We start from the raw sequence: 9833 nt of genomic DNA, 5'->3' as shown, positions 1-9833 counted from the left end.
CACCAAATCCATCAGCAATGAGTTACAATCCCAATGCCAAATATGATTACCATATGAGGGTAATTGACCACTCAACTGAAAAATACAAGCAGTTGAAAGAAAAGGTTAAAGATCTTATCAAGAATGGTATTCTAACTTCGGAGGTAATAGAACAATGAAAGTTGTTGACTCCATTCAATTGTCAAATGTAAAAAGTTGAGATGCAAAGGGAGGTTTCAAGTTTTAAAAATCAGGATAAGATGATTTCTTTTTTTTACTATATATGTATGACATGTGCATTATGTCTCTAAAAGTTATCTAACTTATTTTTGAAAAATTGAATACTTTGGATCTTTTTCATGAAATTTTCTCTTTATGCATTTGTTTGAATAAATGTCCCATATAAGTAACTTTAAAAAAAAAAAAATTTCTTTTGCAATAAAGATGGAATGATTCTTATGGGAAATGGTGATTAGTATTAGGAAAAAGCTCATCAAATACCTTCACACCTTTTCAAATACTTTCATGTCCCTAATCATTTAAATGATTGGACTCATCAACCATAACCTTTCAAGGAATGTGAGTTTAAGTTTAGACCTTAAAGGGCCGATAATCTTTTCGTGGGCAAAGAATAAAAAAGATTAATTTTGAAAGTTTGTTTTAAATTTTAAAAATCAGATACTCTTTCAAATTTTCCAATTGATAATTCAATGTGTGTCAGAATTTTGCTATGACCATAGATACAAAAATGCTTGAGCTTTTTTCTTAAATAACCCTTGTTCCATGTCTTAAGGCACATTAAAAAAAAAGTGTCCCTTTCTGCCTAAGATAATTTATTTCATACCTTTATACCTTTTCTCTTTCTTTCACCAAGAAAATGCCAAAAATAATTTTGGAGCCCAAAAAGCCTTTTTGAACTATGCGTTGATCCTATACGACTTGATTGTCATTAGAACCTTGAGTAAAAAAGGATGGGGCATAAAAAAGTAAAAAAAAAAATAAAAAGAGAGAAAAATAAATAAAATGGACATATTCAATGATTTGCTCTTCTAGCCAAGTGATCATGTTTGAAATGATGAATGGCCATCTTTATCTATCCTTCTCGTATATAAAAATTATCCATTTGAGCCTATTAAATTTTTTATTCTAAAATAAACCCTAGCCAAGGATCATTTTCTATATTATGGGGCACATAGGATACAAAAGTATCCAGTAATTGAAAGCATCTAACATGCCCTTCAGAAGTGAAAGTTTGGGGTAAAAAGTGAACAAAGCTTTAATTGAAATTTTAAGATTCAAGAAAGTGAACAGCCAAAGATGAAGTTAAGTATTTTTAAGGCAAAACAAAGAAACCTTAGAGATAAGAATCTAAAACTTCAATTAGAATTTGAAAAAAAATCAAGTCAAAAAAAGAAAAAAAAATATGTACCTTAAAAATGAAATTCAAGGCAAAAAAAAATGGGTGAGTAAAGTTGCTGAAATTAAAGGAAAATATTTCAAAAAAAAAAGAGGGGCAAAAAAAGAAAGTCAGAGAATGCTCATCAGGATCCTTGGCCTAATCACTCTGAATAATATATTTTGAGTTTATGCATCCCTTTTTTTAGAACCCTTAACCTCAGCCTACATTATACACCCTGAAAAACCCATTTTGATTAAATGTGGATACTTAGATTGAAGAGCAATATCCTTGAATTTGTATATACTTGTTGAATTCTTCATTGATAAAAAAAATATAGCTCTAAGGTGAAAACCTCAAAAGGGCAGTTTAGAGCTAAAGCCATTTTTGAAGCCTCATAATAAATTTCAGAGTTTCAAAGTTCTATCCAAAATAAAAGGTCTTGATACAAAGCCTTTTGAATGACCAGTACCCATTAAAAACCTTCATTAAAAAAAAAAAAAAGCTAGCCTTATCTTCTTCTCAAATCTTGTTTGAAAAGTAATGGCTAGTTTTGACTCACATTAGAATATCACATTTTCAATAAAAGAAGTGTTTTAAAAAAATCATCTCTTTTGAGAGCCCAAGAGAAATCCTTGCAACCCTCGTTGAGCTTTACATGAGATATGCCACCAGTAAAAAAAAATTAAATTGTCAATTACCTCACCTATGAGCCTTCCAAATAGTAATCATCAATTTTTAAAAGATTCAAAAGTCTTGAGTTTTAAATTTTTTCATTCAATTGTAAAGATACTTTATGTGAGGTAATTTTTTATCACTTTTAAAAATTTCAGAGATTATTGAGTATTTTGTATATAATACTGAGATCATTTTTTGGGTGAAAATGAAACAATAAAAATTTAAACAAAAATTTTTCAAAAAAGAAAAGAGAGGCAAGAAGAGTCTTTGCATTTGTATCGCTTGCATCTGCATCACAAGAAAGACATTCGTATTTGCATCATTTGCATTGGCATTTGTATAAGATATTTGTATTCACACCATAAGAAGAATTTACATTTGCATCATGGCATTTGCATCCTAAGAAAAGGTATTTGTAGGGGCATCTACATGAAAAGGACATTATCATTTGCATTGTGAAAAAGTTAAATGTATCAAGCATTTGTATTCTTACGTTGGCATTGACATTTGCATCGACATTTTCATTAGCATCATTTGATGAGAATAGACATTTGTATCATGTTTGCATTTATCAACCTTGTAAATATTAAAAACAAAAAAAAGAAAGAAAATGGGCATGTTTTTAAAGTTTTAAAGTCTCTATTTAAGATGAATCGTTCTCAATCAAGATTTCAAAGCCTCTGTTTAAGAGAAACCAATTTCAATCAAGATTTCAAAGCCTCTGTTTAGAGGGAATCTTCCTAAAAAATGACCTTTAGAGTCTCAAAAATCTCTGATCAGGCGAAAGCCATGTTTTAAAAAATTTTTAAATTTTTAAAGTTTCATTGCCTCTAATTATGAGGAACATTCAAAGATTTTGAGATTCTGTAAGACCTTTGGGCATAAATTTGATTCGCGGTGTTATCTCAATCGATTCTTTATCTTTCGACTTTGTGGTGTTATCCTAGTCGATTCTGTAAGACCTCCGGGCATGATTCTGTAAAATCTCTGAGCATGATTTTTAAGACCTCCGGGCATAATTTTAATTCATGGTGTTGTCCTGATCGATTTTTTATTTTTGACTTACGGTGTTATCACGATCAATTCTGTAAGACATCTAGGCATAACTTTCAAGACCTCCGAAGATAATCTCTAAAGCTTCTTTGCACAACTTTCAAGACATTTGAGTAAAAGATTTTCAAATTTTTAAAGTTTCATTACCTCTAATTAAGAGGAACATTCAAAGATTTCGATTTATAAGACCTCCGGGCATAATTTCGATTCACGATGTTATCCCGAATGATTCTTTATCTTTCGACTTACAATGTTATCCCAATCGATTCTGTAAGACCTTCGGGCATGATTTTTAAGACATCTGGGCATATTTTTGATTCGCAATGTTATCTCGATCTATTCCTTATCTTTTGACTTGCGGTGTTATCCCAGTCGATTCTATAAAACCTCCAAGCATGATTTTTAAGACCTCCGAGCATAATTTTAATTCGCGATCTTGATCGATTCTTTATTTTTTAATTTACGATGTTATTTCAGTCGATTTTGTAAGACCTTCGGACATGATTTCTAAGACCTCCGGGCATAATTTTGATTCACGATGTTATCTCGATCGATTTCTTATTTTTCGACGTATGATGTTATCCCAGTCGATTCTGTAAGACCTCTAGACATGATTCTTAAAACCTCCGAACATGATTTCTAAGACCTCCGGGAATAAATTCGATTCGTGATGTTATCTCAATCGATTCATTATTTTTCGACTTGCGATGTCATCCCAATTCTTTTGTGTTTTTTTCAAAAAAAATAAAAAAATAAAAAAATCCATTATTTACTTTTAAACAAAATCATTGTTTTTGTCTTTGTCTTATTCCTGATTCACAGTAATGTGCAAAGAGGGGCAGCTGTAGACACCGATTTTGTTTGAGTCTACTATTAATTTTAATAATAATAATAATAATAATAATTTTAAATATATATAATTATTAAAATAATAAAAAAAAAGAAAAAAATAAAAAGTAGGGTGGCTGGTGCTGCTATCGCCCCCGACCAGTCACCCTACAGCCCCCGACCAGCTCCCTGACCAGCCCCCTGTCCAGCCACCAAATCAGACAGCCACCCTACTATGCCTATGACCACCATCTATCCCTCTATTTGAAGCTCTTTAAAACCCACAGCCTATTCCCCTTCAACCTCTCTCTCGAACCCCCTCTCAAAAGAACCTTTAGACCTTCCTTTCCGAAAACTCTCAGACCAAAAAAATACCCTTCTCTAAAAACCTTTGAACAGATCAATGACAAACCTCTTCCTTCAACAACCCCAAACAGAACCCACACCAACCATAAAAAAAAAACAAACAAAAAAATAGAAACAAAAAAATGGACAAACACAGTCCTCCCCGCAAAGAGAAACCCAGCGTCAAAGCTACCTGTAAAAGCAAAAAAATCACGTCAGTCTTGCTTCAACAAAACAAACCAAAAAAAAAAGAAAAAAAGGGAAACAGAAACTTTGAACCCTGATTTACGCTGATCGGGACTGTTTTCAATAAAAAAGAGGTCAGATCTTGGAAGAGCGCGTTGAAGAGTGCTTTTGGGAGTATTTTGGTAATTTTTCATCATCGACAACCACCGACAGCGACCGCCAACGGTGGCCCAGACAGCGACCAACGCGGTGGTCCGACGATCAGACGACGAGAGAGCTCTGGAGCTCTCCCTAGAGCTCTCTTTCCTTTTTTTTTAAAACAAAAATCGAATGAACAAAAAAAAATTTTTGATTTTATATAAAAGACTAATGAGCAAAACGACGTCGTTTTAAGTCAAGGAGGATCCGCGCATTGACCCGAATTCGATCTGGGATCCGTGCAACCCGACCTATGGACTCGTTCTTCCAACAGTTGCTAATCGATCCAATTAAACCGATTTGAACCAGCCTGAACCGTAGATCGTTAGCTCAAGCCGTTGACTGAACCATAGAACCGGTCAGACCGGTCTAGACTAGCGTTGACCGGACCGGTCAGGGAAAATTTTTTTTTTTAATTTTCTAAATTTTTTTATATATTATTATTTTTGTTATTTTGAGTATTTTTTAATTTATGCATGAAAAGTTCTTAAATTTGTTAGGATAAATTTCTAATTGTTATTAATAATAATAAAATGAAAACAATATAGGATAATAACTAAAAAAAATATTTAAAATGTTTAAATAATAATAATAATGGAATAAGTTTTTTTATTTTCCTTGCCTAGATGTTGGAAGGAATAAAAAAAATATTTTTCTAAAGAAATAATTTCGTCTAGATGTTGGAGAATTATTATTAATAAATTTTCATAAAAAGAAATATATAAGAAATTTTTAATTAATTTTCAAAAATTATAAAAAATTGAACTTACTCCGAAAGTCTGCCTAGATGATGAAAATTTTTAGAGATGTTAGCGTTTTAATTAAACCCCAAACCCTAAACTTAAACCCTAAAATTTTATCCTAAATCTATTTCAAAACTTTAAAGATACGTGTGAAAATCTCACATGAAATGGTTTGTTCTCGAATGCTGCTTAATTGATAGGATATTTAGGAAACTCCATTTCATCAAGTTTTTATCAAGTTTTTCACATGAGTTCTTAATTTATATTAATAGTAAGATTAATAAATAAAAAGTATAATAGTAAATTGAGATCTTAAATATAAACAATCACACCTAAGCTCTGCCTAGATGTTGGAGAGTCGGGGTGGTCTCATTATACTTAAGAATCCAACTTTTAAATTGCATCTCATCCTACATAACATTCATTGGCATACATACGTTAGCATGTTATTATCAGTATTTATTTGCACTATTCTATCTTTAATTTTTATTTACTATTTGGTGATAAAATATTTTATAATAAAAAAGAATAATACATTTAAAATTTTTTTTGTGATATTATAAAATAAAATAAAAATATCATTCCGAAAGAAATAATTCTTTGTACTCTACCTAGATGTTGGAGAGTCACCAATAATTTTTTATAAAGAGTGTTATTTAATTTTAAGGATTGTTGTGTTAAATCTTAAGCGAAAAGAGTTATTTTAAATTCTGCCTAAATATTAAAGAATTTTAAGATAATTCTTTAACTTAAAGATTTTTTCAATATTTCTAAATAAAAATTTTAGCAAAATTTTATTTTTTCAAATGAAGGGAATTATTGTTAAATTTCAAATTAAAATCATTTTTATCTAACGTCGAAAATAGCACGTAATTAAATGGTACCAATTTATGAGTGTTGTGAGGGTGCTAATCTTTTCCTACACGTAACCGACTCTCGGACTCAACCTGATTTTTCGTAGACTAAAATTTATCTTTTTGATAAACTTTAAACCTATTTTTTATAATTTTATTAAAAAGATAAATTTTTTGATAACCAATCACACTCTAATAAAGATTAATAGACTCTTTTTATTTTTTTTAATTTTAAAATTTTTTTTACGTCTGACAGTTTCAAAATCGTTTCGACAAAGTTGGTAATGGTAGATTTATAAATTAGTGATTAACTTTTTGTGAAGAAATTTTATAATTTCTTCTATTTGTAAAAAAAGGGTAAGTGTAACATGTTCTGACAATTACAGGTATAGATTAATTTCTTTAATTAAATATGGTCCAGATGAATTCCAAATGTCAAAAACTAAATGGATTTAAAGTTAATGTTTTAGCTTTTAAAGAGTAATATATATCCTGTAATATTCAAAAAGCTCCATTGCCTTTTTTTTTTTTTTTTGGGGGGGGGGGGGGGGTGGGGTGTGTGTGGGGGGAGGGATAGATTATAAGCGAAGAAGTGTGGAGTTGAATAATTGAGCACCCACTCTTTTCTTTCAGGTCGTTTTCGGGACTTAGCTTTTTATAAGAGCTAAAATCGAACAAAGTTGTACTCTTGCACTATTCTATAAACTTGTATTTATTTAAAGCCTAACTCCAAATACAAAATCTAAAAAATTTGAATTTCATATATAATACATCAAGTAAAATTTATACATGCATATGGATGGATCCATCCACACATAGTGTCACATTTCATTAATCAACATTAATTTTGCAATTTTGATTTAAAATAATGATATCTGTCTTAATCGCGTGTTTAACTTTACATTTTAAATCATTAACATTATGAATATAATCTACGTCGTTATCATGTTTATAATATAGTTTCTCAAGTACGGGGAACAATAAATTAAACAATTATTTGACTAGATGATGATCATCATGAGAATTAGTATGTCGAATTTTGGCATGTGGCATGTATATTATAAGCATGTATGCATGGCATACATGGGAGATCCACATGCTTTATGTTGAGAGTATTTTTGGTAATGATTAGATGAAGCTCAATCAAGTGGTAAGGCAGATGGTAATAGGACCTGCAGCAAAAGAAAGCACAATTAAGTGGCGTCAGAGTTTGGTTTTCGAGATGTGCTCCGGTACTCAAATCAATCAAATGAAAGAGGTTAGAAAAAAGAAGATGAAGGTTGCAGAAAGTGAGAAGGAAGCTTAGAGAAGAAGGTTCAGAATCCTGTACCTATATATATATATATATATATTTTTTTTTTTTTACTTTATAGATGACACATAGCTGGTGATGGAACGTAAATAGTCGATGGGGAGCTCACATGGAGACAATAAAAGTCCATGTGAGTTGTGGATTGTTGGCATTTAATAATTCCAAACTAAATGGTCCATCGTGAGATGATTCACTGATAAGACGTTAACGAAGAAATTGGGTGAACAACTCATATCGACAAGTAATTATAACAGGCAAGTAGTTTAGGCGTCAAACACTTTAAATAAGTGACCTGTGATATGAACTCACAGAATTTAGAAAGGAGGTAAGAGAAAGGTGAAGGAGTCAGAGAAATGATTGGGTTTTCCTATATTCTTCTTTCATTCAGGACAGGTTATATATCTACTACCAGTTGTACAATAACTGTTTTGTAATGATTCATCAGCTAGTAAAAGAATTACATGCACCATAACAGACTATATTCTCATCCCATGACAAAATTCATGGTCCAGCCAGGGGGCTTTTCTGACACGTCTTAGGCCATGATCTTAGGCTGGCAGCTAATTTCCATCATTCATGCTTGGGTTTCTATCATTGCTCCTTTCTTCGGCAACAACCTTGTCCACAAGGATGAAATGAGGCTTCAGCTGGTGGTAGATTTTTTCACTGTACGAGCAGTTGTTTGAGGAATTGGTCATTGTGTTGAACTTGTCTGGTTTAAAGGATCTTGTCAGGTTCAAGAAACGGGTTGATCATTAATGGCATCATCTGGTAATGGGCATGAAATTAGCGGAGGCTAGCCATGGCATGCTTTGAGGAGAGAGACATGAAAAATAGGATGTATCTTTGTTGACTGTGGAAGTTTTACTTCATAAGCTACCTGACCAATCTTACGAATAATTTGGAATGGATCAAAGTATTTCTTTGCCAGTTTCTGATGAGGTCTACAAACCACAAATTGTTGTCGATAGGGCTGGAGTTTGACAAACACCTAGTCCCCTTCCTTAAACACAGGCTCAGCTCTGTTACAATTAGCTTGTATCTTCATACGATTTTGAGCACGTTCTAGATTTGCTTGTAACCTGGTTAACAGATTCTGTCTCTCACTTAGGCTGTCATCAAGTGAAGTTATATTAGAGCTGCCAACAATATATGAAGCAATTGTAGGTGGTGGAAGACCGTAAACAGCTTCAAATGGTGTCATACGGATGGCACTATGGAATGATGTGTTATACCACCATTTAGCACAGTGTAGGATGTGAACCCAGTGCCGTGGTTGTTTACTGACAAAACAACATAGATAAGTTTCTAAGCAACGGTTGAAAACCTCAGATTGTCTATCAGTCTGTGGATGGTAGGCACTGCTAAGGCATAGTGTGGTCCCCTATAAGTTGAAATTTTTTTTCCAAAACCGGCTAGTGAAGGATAGATCACAATCACTGACTATCGAATGTGGAAGACCATGAAGTCGTGCAATTTCCTTAGCAAAGAGTTCAGCCAATTATGCAGCTGTGATAGAGGATGGAATGGCCACAAAATGGGCATATTTGGATAAGCGATCCACTACAACCCAAATGACAGACTTGCCTTGGGAGACTGGAAGATGTGTGATGAAGTCCATCGCTATGTCTTACCAAATGTGAGATGGTATCAATAGTGGTTGTAATAACCCTCTTAGCTTTGAGGTTATATGCTTTGTTTACTGGCATGTGTAACATTCTTTGATAAATGTCTTGACCGATTCTCGCATGTTTGGCCAGTAAAAGTTTACAGACAAACGAGCAGGGATCTTTGAGATACCAGCATGTCTCCCATGAGAGAAGAATGAAACTCTTTGAGTAGGGTTTATTGTAAGTCATGCCTTTTAGGTATCACAATCTTACCAGCAAACTAAAAGAGCCCATCAGAAGAAGAAAGTATAGACAGTGAGTTGTTGTCATGTTCCACTTTATCCATCAAAGCTTTGCCATATCCAGAGGAACTATAATATTTTTTAAGTTGATCAAAAAAATGAGAAACAGGCCCCGTGATTGCATTATAGCTGGCATTGAAAGAATGACAGCAAGAAAGAGCATCAGCCACCTGATTATGTTTGCCAGGGCGATATAGAATGGTATATTGAAATCCTAGAAGTTTGACAAGCCACTTTTGCTGCTCTGGAGTCTGAATGGCCTGGGACATAAGATTCTTAAGGCTCCGCCGATATGTGTAAATGGTAAATGGCCTGCCAATCAAATATTGTCGCCATTTGTGAATCGTTT

The sequence above is a fragment of the Durio zibethinus genome, chromosome 8 (genome assembly GCF_047325235.1).
Source record: "Durio zibethinus cultivar Kanyao isolate XHJ-2024 chromosome 8, ASM4732523v1, whole genome shotgun sequence".
NCBI lineage: Eukaryota > Viridiplantae > Streptophyta > Magnoliopsida > Malvales > Malvaceae > Durio > Durio zibethinus.
Note: the sequence above shows the minus strand (reverse complement) of the source record.